This window comes from Mesoplodon densirostris, chromosome 7 (assembly GCF_025265405.1).
Source record: "Mesoplodon densirostris isolate mMesDen1 chromosome 7, mMesDen1 primary haplotype, whole genome shotgun sequence".
Lineage (NCBI taxonomy): Eukaryota > Metazoa > Chordata > Mammalia > Artiodactyla > Ziphiidae > Mesoplodon > Mesoplodon densirostris.
In genome coordinates, this window is record NC_082667.1 from 111345254 (window position 1) to 111355581 (window position 10328).

Genomic DNA, 10328 nt, shown 5'->3' on the forward strand with positions numbered 1-10328 from the left:
CTGGGCGGCCCCAGTACTGGCCCCTTTCATTCCCCGGGTTCCAAAGCCCTGGTCACGGCCACCACCTCTTCTCCTAACACCACATTGGTCTCCAACTCCCCTGGGGCCAGGGCTGGGCTTTGGCTTGGGTGGTCTTCATTGTACCCACCAGCACCCAGAGCCAGCAGACTGTACCCACAAGGCTCTGCTTCCCCAGGGCTCCCTGAAAAGACTAACAAAACATGGAAATTATTGTCTTTGGGATAAATATTGAATAATGGGAAACAGGAGACAGGAAGGGACCAGCAGATAAATTATTCTACCTTCTTCCCTAAAATGAAATTATTCAGAGAAGCCCTAGTTCCCCAGAGACAGTCCCTGTGATTCAGCAACCAGCTGCGTGTTGCTGAGCCAGCTGTGGTCAGCTCCCTATCACATCACCTTTCTCTCTTTCCCTGCCTCTCAGCCCTTTCCCCCTAATGCTTGCTTCCCTGGGATTGAACCCCATAATATTAGATTAAGTTTAACTTAGACAGCTTAAGTTTTCTAAGAAACCTAAGACTATCAAACCGATTAAGCTCTCTGATTGCAATGCTATTAAGTTATGAGACAACAGCAAACAGTAATTTTTTAAATGTAAAATGCATATGTGATGTTAACAGCACTTCTAAATAATTCATAGGTCAAAGCAGAAACTATAAGGAAAAATTTACTTAAAATAGAATGATAATGAAAAATATATATGTACGCAGACACATGCACGTACACATAGAATGTTTTAGGGTGACATTCAGCAGCTAATCTGAAAGTACTTGTGCTCTTTATGACCTGGATTTGTGCAGAGATGGGCCGATCTTTGCACTCGACACTCAGAGTACAGGTGGTTCCACAGAAAGGGGGAGGAGGGATCAAAAGAGAACCAGGAAGTTGTAACGTGACTAACACGGAGACTCTCACAGCTGACCATGCATGTGGCATGTCACAACTAAGAGTCCACATGCCGCAACTAAGAAGTCTGCATGCTGCAACTAAAGATCGCACATGCTGCAGCTAAGACCTGGTGCAGCCAAAATAAGTAAATAAAAAAATTTTTTAATCCTGTGATAAACCATAATGGCAAAGAATATAAAAAAGAGTGCATGTTTATGTATAACTGAATCACTTTGCTATACAGCAGAAATTAACATAACATTGTAAATCAACTATAATGCATTTAAAAAATAAATTTAAAAAAATTTAAAATAAATAACGGGGCTTCCCCGGTGGCACAGTGGTTAAGAATCCGCCTGCCAATGCAGGGTACATGGGTTCGAGCCCTGGTCTGTGAAGATCCCACATGCCACGGAGCAACTAAGCCCGTGTGCCACGACTACTGAGCCTGTGATCTAGAGCCCGCGAGCCAGAACTACTGAGCCCACGCACCACAACTACTGAAGCCCACGCGCCTAGAGCCCGTGCTCCACAACAAGAGATGCCACCGCAATGAGAAGCCCACGCACTGCAACGAAGAATAACCCCTGCTCGCCACAACTACAGAAAGCCCACGTGCAGCAACGAAGACCCAGCGCAGCCACGAAGACCCAGCGCAGCCATAAATAAATTGATTAATTTATAAAAATAAATAAATAAATAACGAGTTAAAGTTTCATCTTCAATATCCAGCCCAATCCCCAATCCCCCTCATCAGAGGCAACGACTGATCTCAGTTGGATGTATATCTTTCCAGACTCTTTTCTATACAAGTACTTAATATCTCTGTGTCTCCATTTCCTCATCTGTAAAATGGGACTAATAATAATGGCTCTTCCCTCATAGGGTTGCTGTGAGGGTTAAATTGTTACCAACCTGGGTTCCTGGAAATTGATGAGGCCATATGAGGAATTCAGGACGGCTTTATTGGGGCTCGTGCTGCAGCACTAGGGAGCAAAAACAAGTAACAGGTGCCCCTGCTTGCTGCTGGGGGGTGGGGGGGTGGGGAGGGGTGGCAAGCTGGTTCCTTAAATGGGGTGAGGGTGGGGGGAGACTTGTGGGTTGGGCCAGAGGGGGTGCTTAGGTGGTCTGCCCACACTGTGTAGTACCCTGCTTTTGCTCCCGGCACCTGGGAAGTGGCAGTTGGTTTGTGGCCTTTCTGTATCTTATCGTTCATACTTTGCCCCAACGGCACACGCATGCAGTTATTTTTAGTCCCGTATAGTTTCTTTGTATTCTGTTGCTCGAGGACCCCATTGTCCAGGTGCAAGCACCCCAGTAAAGAGTTCTAGGTCCGAGGACCCAGCCTGTCTCAAAATGACTTAGTACACACATGCAAAGTACTCAGAGACAGGTCTGGTCCAGCAAGCACTCAGTATATGTTAGTGATTATCATTATTATTATTACTACTTACGAACATCCATAAATGGTTGACTACTTGTTGGTTTTTGAAATTTTACTGTATTTAAATTCTGCTACCTAATAGTTACATGTCTGTGGGAAATATTTTTAGCTTCTCAATGCTTTGGTTTTATCATCGGTAAAAGGGGGTTTTATACCTGCCTTCCAGGAGTGTAACAAGATGTGAATATGTTGTAGGAAGGTGACTAGCAACTCAGGAACCAGATCAGTACTTGCCTTAGTCATGATTACACAGAGCTGGGGTCTCCCTCGCATCCTTCCACAGGCCTCCACACTCACTGCTTAAGGCCCTTTTACACCCAAAAGAAGAGGAGATCAAGGGCAGGACAAACCCTGGCAGTTCTCACCCTCCTGCAGACAGTGCCCAGGGAAAGGATGGGGTTTGGGCTAGAGACTCAAACTTGCACAGAAATCACCTGGGAAATGTGTCTCAGTGCAAATTCTGATTCAGTAGCTTGGAGGTGGAGCCTGAAATTCTGCATTTCTAACAAGCTCCCTGGCGATGCTTATGCTGCTTGTCTGCAGACCACATTTTAGTATCCAGGGCCCACAACTCCTGTCCTTCCTGTGGTCCAACTGACAGGCATCTACAGATGCGTTGCCTGGCGAAGTCAGGGGCCCAGACAGCTGACCTCACAGTCCCTTCTGAACCCCATGGGGCTGCCCTCCCTCTGGGTACTCCCCGGCCTCTGAGGATCCCATTCCTTCAAGGAAAGAAGGGAAAGTCTCGATTTTCCCCAGAGAATAGACACAGCCTCTGCTCCCATGGAGTTTACATCCTAGTTAGAGAAGATATACAATAAACAAGTAAACAAATATATGTCTGTGCTTTGAAAAAAATAAAGCAGGATAAGGAGACAGTGTCTGAGCTGTGGAAGATGTTATTGTAGGTAAGATAGCCAGGGGAGTCTTCTCTGAGGAGATGGCATTTCAGCAGAAACCTGATTGAAATAGGAGAATGATGGGGAGTTCCCGGGTGGTCCAGTGGTTAGGACTCGGCGATCTCACTACTGGGGCCCCAGGTTCGATCCCTGGTTGGAGAACTAGGATCCTGCAAGCCAGCGCATGGCCAGTAAAAAAGAAATAGGACAACGAAACCTGTGGATATCTGGGGGAAGAGCATTCTAGTGCAGGAACAGCATGTGCAAAGGTCCTGAGACAGGAGGAGGCCAATGTTTGAGGAACAGCAAGAACAACGATGCTAGCATGGGATGAGTCAGCAGGAGAGTGTTAGGAAAAGAAGATATCAAAGAGGCAACAGGGATCAGGACAGTAAGGGCTTCTAGGCCATTGTGAGGAACGAGTAAGACAAATTGGGAGGTTCTGAGGAAAAGAGTGACATCATCTAATTTTTTTGTCATTTTTTAAGATGTCATTTACAGAAAGTAAACGTCGCCATTTTTAGTGTAGAGTTCTGCCAATTTTGACAAATGTGTGCAAGCACGCAGCCATAGCTCTATCACCCCCCAAAAGTCTCCCTTGCCTTTTGTGGCCTTCCCCACCCCCACCTATAGCCACTGTCAACCACTGATCTGTTTTCTGTCCCTATGGATTTGCTTCTTCCAGGCTGTCATTTAAATGGAACTATAGAGTAGGTGCCCTCTTAAGTCTGAATTCTTTCACTTAGCGTAATGCGCTTGAGATTCATCCATCCAAAAGTACATGGAACTTTTGATTACTGAAGAGTATTCCACTGTATGGATGTGACAGTTTGTTCATCCAGTCACCAGGTGAAGGACATTTAGACCGTTTCTTGTTTATGGCAAAATGACAAAATAAAATCTCTATAAACATCTTTGTACAGGTTTTTGTGTGATCATAAGCTTTCATGCATTTCTTCTGACAGAGATGGAGTGGGAGGAAATGGATTTACTCTCCTATCTGAAACAACTAAAGATCTGGGAGAAAAAAATATACAGAATGTTTTTCAGACATAAGACATCAGGCAGCACAGGACAGTAATCCCCAAGAGAGGAGAAACAAACGAAGCGAGCCCTACGGCTGCTGAGCACAGGGAGGAGGGCTCAGGCAGAGGCCAGCAACCTGCTGAAATCCAGGAGGTGAAGGGGAGCCAGGGGGGCCAAGGCAGATGGGGCTCACCTTGCCAAGTCCTGGAGGAGAGACAACTTCCCAGAGGGAAAGCTCCAGAGAGCTGTAGACGGCGCCCTCAGGCCTTTGGCATCTGACCAAGCCGTGTGTGTGAGGAAGCCACCTAAGGTTGAGGAAGAACCACCAGAAAGAACTGGTTAGAACAATCCCTGGGGCTCTTAACAGGGCCAGGAAGAAGATCATGGCCACCACCTAGAGTGGAAAACTTCATGATTCCTGGCAGATAAGGAAGGAGGTTCAAAGGATATCGCCTCAGTAGTGGGTGAGATCGGCCCTAGATTAAAGACTGCCTTGTGTCAGCTCCAGCAAGCGTCTCCCCTAATCCTTTCTGCTTGTTCCCTCCCTGGCCTCAGGTAGTTTCCTCACACACCCAACTACCAATACTCAGCTGAAGACTCAGGAAAACCCACAAATTCTAACCCGCTTGGTTTTCCCAGATTCTCAGCTCCTCTCATCAACTCAGAGACAATGCTGGGCTCAGCCTGGGTCCCCCTCCCTACACTGTGGCCTGGAAGTTCTCTCCAGGCAGGAAACTGGGCCAGTAGAAGGGCTCATTTGTTTCTCCCTCTCAGGAACCTTCGTCCTCCACTCCCTTTTGTCTTATGATGAAAACCACCATATCATATATTTTCCCCAGTTTTTTGGTTGTTTGAAGTAGAAGGGTAAATGGCCCCTAATGGTCTTAGCTGGAAACAGAGATGACATCACCTAATTTTATTTTAAAAGGATCGCTCTGGAGACTAGACTAAGGGCAAGGGCAACAGTAGGAAGACCAGGCGAGAGCCATCAGTGGCCTGTCCGTGACTGCAGGGATGGCGGGGGTGAAAGGTCACGGAGTTCAGGATGTATTCTGAACGCAGAACCGATGCGATTTGCTGGTAAAAAGGAATCAGGTGTGAGAGAAACTAAGGAGTCATGGTAGATTCTACTATTTGGGGCCCGAATGACTGGGTGAATAAGGAAGACTGGGAGGAATGAGGCGAGATCAGGAATTTGGTTTCGAACAGTTAATATGATCCTGTCTGCCAGGAAGTAATTTCTCAACACACACCCCTCCCTTCCCAGGTCTGCCCCACTCCGCTGACAGCCTCTCCTTACCAGGAACACGAGGGTGTGCTCAGCAAGGCCACACCTGAGCTCACCTTCCATCCCACTGGCGACGCATAGATGGGGCCTTGCCTTGGGCAGCCCTTTCTAAGTATGGAGAAGCTTGTGAAAGCTGTTACCTGTCTTGGAAACTACTTACATTTATGGCCAGCACTTTGTAGTTTTTAAAGTATTTCACACCTACAGTCTCCTTCAATCCTCACAAGAACACCAGTGGTAGGTGTAAACATCCCCATTTGCAGGTTACGGAACCAAGGCTCAGAGAGGTGAAGTGGTGCCCAAGGTCATTACTGGTAAATGATAGAGTGAGAACTTGAACCCAGGTCCCTGGATTCTAAATCCAGGATTGTTCTTCTCCATATTTGCACTCAGGCAGTGGAAGGGGACCCTCCATCTTACCTGTTAGCACGTCGGGGGCTTTGGTTAAGCCCTGAGCTGTGAGAGCACACCCTCCCTCCCTCCCACCATGTGTGCTGCTCCTGTTACAGTGTGTACAGGTACAAATAGAATGCGGGGAAGGGACTGGCCAGATGCCTGGGGCCCTGGCTTGGGAGGGTCCTGAGCTGTCTCCGGCTTCAATCTCAAGTCTGCTCTGCGAATGACGTGACCCAGTAACTTAGTAGGAACCAGAGACCATGAGCCAAAGTCTCTCAGTCTCTTGCCTCACCCCCACCCCATCCCTCCACCGCCCCGCACACCAGTTTACCAGCCTTTATTTCCACCTGACCTCCTTTCCCTGTCGTGGTGGCAGAGGGTTGACGCCCCTGTCTAAAGCCAGTCATCCCACCTGGCCTCTGGGTCCCGTCCCCCCAGGTCTACCCAAAAGGACTCTTGCCGTCTATCAGCTAAGGCAGGCTTTCCCTCTCCACCGCCTCTTCCCCAGCGGCATTTAACCCTGCTTTTACTTCTTCCATCTTGAGAGGAAAACCATCCATCCTCCTTCCTACCTGGGCCAATGCCTTTTCCGTCCTTCAAAGCCAAGTTACCTGCAATTATAACCTCATGTGCCCGTGCCTCCCACTGACTCTTCCACACCCTGGAATCCGGCTCCTTCTGCCTCTGCCACCTGTGCTGGGCACCTCCCCTTCCACTCTGCTGGGCTCACTGGGCTCACCAATGACCTTCATAAGGACTGATCCTTAACTTAGCGATGGCCACTCTGTTCTTAACATTCCTCGCTACCTTGACCTCAAAGACATCACTTGGCCTTGCCCTCATCGCACCCTTATGGCCTCCCCTTCCTTCAACCAGCCACTGAGTGTCAGAGCCCAAGATCCCCTAGATGAGCCCACCTTCTCCATGGTCCAAACAGACCATTTACTCCTAAGTTCTAGACCCTTATTTACAACTGTCTACTATTCGGGTATCCTGGGGGCACGCTCACCACTTGCATAAATGCACACTACGCCCAATATGCTGTTCCCCTCCACTCCGTTTCAGGGCAAACTTACCTCTAAGTACCTGCTCATTGCAGGAGGAGCTTAGAAGCCAACCTTGGCACCATCTTCTCCTAGCCCCCTAAAATCAAGCTCTGTATATTCTACTCCCCTGATTATCGCAACCCTTGCACTGCTATCCATCCCTTTTCTGCCTCCATCTCTTGCCTGGGCAACCAAATCAGCAGCACAACGCTCACTGTCTCCTGTCTTGCCCTCTCGAACTCAGTCCTGTCTCTCCCCCGCTAAAATCTTCCAGCGGCTCCCCATGGCCTACAAAATACAATGTGAACCTTCGGGCCTGGCCTGGAAGCCCCGCAGGATCTGGGACTCGCCTACGCTGCCTGCTGCCCTGCTCCCCCCATCTCCAGTCTCCACCACACCATCGGGGCTGCAGCCGCAGCTGAACCTCCTGCAGCTACCTGAACCTCTGTCATCTCAGAGGCTGCTCTGTGTTCCCCAAAACGCATTTTGCTTTCTCCTGGGCACCCAGCAACTACATTTCCCAGCCTCCCTGTGGAGGAGCGTGTGGGCAGGATGATGTGGTCCTGTTCCAGGCCTGGCCCATAAACCTTCCAACACACCGTCTTCATTCTCACCTTTCTCATCCACCACCCGCATGGAAAAGGCTCCAAGGACCCAGAGGAGGGCAGAGCCACAAAGTAAGATGCAACGCCTCTGAGTGAGATGTGGAAAGCAGCATGGACAGGAGACCCACAAGTGAGAAGCAAATTTGCATCGGGTTAAAAGTTTTCTATTTCAATCACAGGAGACTATAAGCTCCCTGAGAGTATGGTCAGTATTTAGCCCATTTTAGTAATACCAGCATCTAACAGAGCATCTAGTTCAGAATAGTCCATCTGGTCTCTGTGCCTGCTACCGGCTCAAATTAAGAACACTTAATTTATGTGTATTTTTGTCCTAGTTGAGTCAGTATGGCCTTAACCGGGTGACCATATGTCCAGGTTTTCCCAGGACAGTCCCAGTTCCTAATTTAGTTTTGACACAATTGTTTATCTATCCGTGATGATGACAGTTGAATGGGGAGAGGAAGTAGGGATGAAACAGCAACGATGGGAACCTACCCAGGCCTTGGGACTGATCCTTACATGGAGAACAGCATATTCAATGAACAGCATTCCAAGAGTGTTATAAACTCAGACATGGACCAGGAACCTTCAATATCCAACTGGTCTATAGCTGATGAGAAGGTGGCAGGAGGTCCCAGGCCACAAGCTGTACCTGAAGACAGGTGAGTAGTGGCATGGGGATCCAGGTGATGGGTCCATTCAGGATGAGAGCACAGAGTAGGTACTTTAGCTGAAGGATCAGAAAAGAGTGCTGTCAGGGACATCAGCTGAGACTGAGGACCTCACAGACTTCTGGGTTGCTGGGGCCCTTGATTGAGGAAGAAGAGTCTTTTAACAAGATCTTTGAGGACTTAGTGTTTGAAACCCTTTGAGGTGTAGTCTTAGGTGAATCCATTGAAGAGAAGGATATGGTATGGTGAGAAAGTGTGGTATGATAAAATCCATGAATATAAGCACACACTCACACACACACAAACACACACACACACACACACACACGCATACATAGTCCCAATTCCTTCCCAGCCTGGCCTTGTGCTCAGCTGGAAAGAAGGCATGAGTGCTTGGTTAATCTATGTTCAAATGATTGAAGATGGACAATATGAAATGTGCATGGGTAGAGTCATTCCTGGGATACAAGCCTAAACTTCCTCCCTCCCTCACCCCCCGAGATAGCTTGTCCCCTAAAACAGCAAGCTGGAGGGACCAGCCAAGCAGGGCTCAGTGTGCCCACCTACGCCAGCCAGTAAATTGTTTTGTGCTTTTCCTCTTTAAGGTTTACCTTGTACATTGGAAACAGATTTCACCTGGATATAAATGTTAACCTGGGGTGGAAGGGCCTGGGGAAGGGGGTGTGATGATATTTAGTGGTACCAGAATCATTGCCAAGGTCATCAGTACAGGGAGGGCCCTGGCAACGATTCCAGTAGTAGAGGGCCATCTTTGCAGCTTCTCCAGAGAAGTACTATTAGCACTAATACGACCTGAATGCCTGTGAATATGCCAGACATCCTTAGACTTTTTACATCTGTTATCTCACCAAGGCAGGGAACGTTTCAGACACAAGGAGACTGAGGCTTGGCTGGCAAGTAATAAAACTGGGCCCCAAATTCCAGTCAGCCAAAAATAGAAACCCCAAACCGTTTCTATTAAACATAATTTTTATTTCATCCAAGGCAAAGCTAGATAAAACTCTACAATGCAAAACATGTTGTCAAGGCAAGACAGTCTGATCACATTCATTCTGTGCTTGAACACAAGTCAGTGCTGGGTGTGTGCACGTCTGCGCCTCCCAGGAGGCACCTGCAGATCTGAGGCCCCCCAAGGCCCGTTTGTGCTGCATTGTTTCGATCTACAGTTACATAGGAAATTGACTATGAGTATTGTTGTCATCCAAGGCAGAGGAATAAACCATGCATGAGATAGTCAAAAGCACTGTGTATCGGGTGGGAGGGTAAGGACTCCCACCTGGGACAAAGTAAAGTGAAGCAAGCTGTAGGATTTTCCCCAGAGAAGTGCCCCCCTCCTGGCACTCCCTCCCCCCAGCACTCTGATGGCAGCTGTCTGTGACAATGAGATGGAGTCACGGCTGATCTCCCCCTCTGTCTCTTATCCTTTCTCAGCCTCCAGGTGCCCCAACGGATATAGCTCTGGCCAGGGAAGATGGCTCCTGAAACGTGCAGAACCTCCCCCATCTCAGGCACACTCAGCCTTTAGACACACCTCCATACACCCCCAACATCCATGCATGGCCCACCCACCCCACAGTCACGCATTTCCACACAGGCACGCCACCCAGGCACACCCTCAGCTGCCCCCATCTCAGGAGCTCGCTCTCACTCCCTCCCTGAGCTCTACCGGCCCCTCTCCCAGACCTCTCCAGCACCCCAGGTTCCTTCTGGCTGTCTTCTGCTCAATTCCTGCACCAGGAGAATGCCAAGGCCTGGAATGCTCAGGTCCTATGCAGGGTCAAGGACGGGGAGCTATAGGAAACACTTCGTCTACGGTCTCCTGACCTTACTGTCAGCATAGCTGCATGTGTCCAGGGCTCCCAAGTTCAACTTTGTGAATGGCTCTCTCTAGCCCACAGGCCCTGAAAACACCCTCACCAGCCCCTGGAGACCTGCACTTGCTGAGGGTCTGCCTGGGAAGATGGCTTTGCCCATACATCTTCTACGGCAAATTCATGCCAGTGTTTCTCCACGGATATAATCC